A 2,530-nucleotide genomic window follows, 5' to 3' on the forward strand; every position below is an offset into this window, starting at 1 on the left:
CCAAGCTAAACATTTAAAGGCAATGCTACCAAATTCTAATTGAGTGTATGTAAACTTCTGACCCACTAGGAATGTGATGAAAGAAATAAAAGCTGAAATAAATAATTATCTCTACTGTTATTCTGACATTTCACATTCTTAAAATAAAGTGGTGATCCTAACTGACCTAAGACAGGGAATTTTTACTAGAATTAAATGTCAGGAATTGTGAAAAACTGAGTTTAAATGTATAATGTGTATGTAAACTTACATTTACATTTTAGTCATTTAGCCGACGCTCTTATCCAGAGCGACTTACAGTTAGTGAGTGCATACATTATTTTTTATACTGGCCCCCCGTGGGAATCGAACCCACAACCCTGGTGTTGCAAACGCCATGCTCTACCAACTGAGCTACATCCCTGCCGGCCATTCCCTCCCCTACCCTGGACCAATTGTGCGCCGCCCCATGGGGTCTCCCAGTGGCGGCCGGCTACGACAGAGCCTGGATACGAACCAGGATCTCTAGTGGCACAGCTAGCACTGCGATGCAGTGCCTTAGACCACTGCGCCACTCGGGAGGCAACTTCCGACTTCAACTGTAAGTTATTTTCAAAGAGATGGCTAACAACAGCAAGCGCGCTGCAATAAAAAACACAGTTCCACTCTTAACTTCTTGTTGAAAGTTATTATTGAAAAGGGAGAAGCTAACAAATTAGCAACAACATTCTCTTTGATAACACCTGCTGCAGCCGCTGCAAACTAGCCGACAACAAAAGCTAGCTAGCTAGACCGCGGGAGAACTACTGCTCGCTATTGCGCAGTGACCTGTTGGCCTTCAAGAAGGCAGAAGTTTCCATACGTTTTTGTAAAAACGGTCCCACTCAGTAAGTCAAAATGTGATTGGTTGATTCCGCTGTCACTCCAAAATGTTGCCCTTATACAGTTGAACGGCAGATGCCTTTATCTAGCTTCTGTTGGCCTAGCCAATGGCTGACTTAGCTAGCTAGATTTATCTCCCAAAAGACAGCAAAGAAAAATCCTGATTGGATATTTTTTTTTCTCTTCAGTGTTAACCCTTTCCCTTCCAACAAAAACTGAAGAGATTAAATCAAAAAATCATTGAAAATAATAATATAATTATCATTATAAATCCTTAGCCCTTCTCTGAAGGCGTAGAAGGCCCATTGTTCCCCACTGTGTTTGGGTTAGTAATCATTTGTAGAGTGGCTCTATTTTCCCTCAGCATGGATCTTTTCACTATTCTGAATGTCTAAAGGATCCATATGTTGTTCTGAAATATGAACACAGAAATACTGGACATTTTGAACTCTTATTATGGTGGTGATTTGACAAAATTACAATCATGGTCTTGAATTGTACTCGCATTTTTCTGGTCTCGGTCTTGACTAGGTCTCGGACCACTTGTCCCCCTCCCGGTCTCAGTCTTGACTCGGTCTCGCTTTAGGGGGTCTCGAACACAACACTGCCCATTGGTCTGTATATGAAGATCATTATAAGAGCAAAATAACATTGTAGCCTACACAGACTAGCTTAGAACAATTAAGAACTTGAAAGGCTGAAAAATACATATTTTATACTGTACATGCCACATGAAAGCTGTGAAGAAATATGAAAAGTCTGTGCCGGGCCGGGATGAAAGTCATTAATGGATTGAGTGGTGTAATGAAAGCAATGTTTTCGTATTTCCTTTCCTTTGTTCTGTTGGATGTTGCTCTGCTCTTCTTCTCTGGTCTAAACACTCTCCTCTCATCACAGGGTTCTACTATCTTACCAGAGGAACATCAGGAGGTTCTACTATTATACCAGAGGAACATCACAGGGTTCTATTATTATACCAGAGGAACATCACAGGGTTCTACTATTATACCAGAGGAACATCAGGGCGTTTTACTATCTTACCAGAGGAACATCACAGGGTTCTACTATTATACCAGAGGAACATCACAGGGTTCTACTATTATACCAGAGGAACATCACAGGGTTCTACTATCTTACCAGAAAAACATCACAGGGTTCTATTATTATACCAGAGGAACATCACAGGGTTCTATTATTATACCAGAGGAACATCACAGGGTTCTACTATCTTACCAGAGGAACATCACAGGGTTCTATTATTATACCAGAGGAACATCACAGGGTTCTACTATCATACCAGAGGAACATCTCAGGGTTCTAAAACACACACCACCATAGCAGGTTGTACAAAACAAAGTGGCACATGTGTTGTTAGTGTGTGTCTGTGTTCTAGTTGTTATGGCTCCTTAAAGGGACATGGCCTGTCATTGATGGGAACAGAGGGCAGGACATCAGAGAGAAGAGGAGTGAAACCAGCACGCTGCCAAAAGTACACCTGTAGTACACATACACACACACACTGACAACACGTGCCGCTTTACTCCGTTTTGTACGTCCTGTTCCACTCTCTAGTATGAGGTGTTGTTTAGAGGGGGAGCAGAGAGAGAGAGGATAACATCAACCTCATTAATACTGGAGCAGTGTTTCAATCAGCCACAACCACCCACCC

This window comes from Coregonus clupeaformis, chromosome 5 (genome assembly GCF_020615455.1).
Source record: "Coregonus clupeaformis isolate EN_2021a chromosome 5, ASM2061545v1, whole genome shotgun sequence".
Classification (NCBI taxonomy): domain Eukaryota; kingdom Metazoa; phylum Chordata; class Actinopteri; order Salmoniformes; family Salmonidae; genus Coregonus; species Coregonus clupeaformis.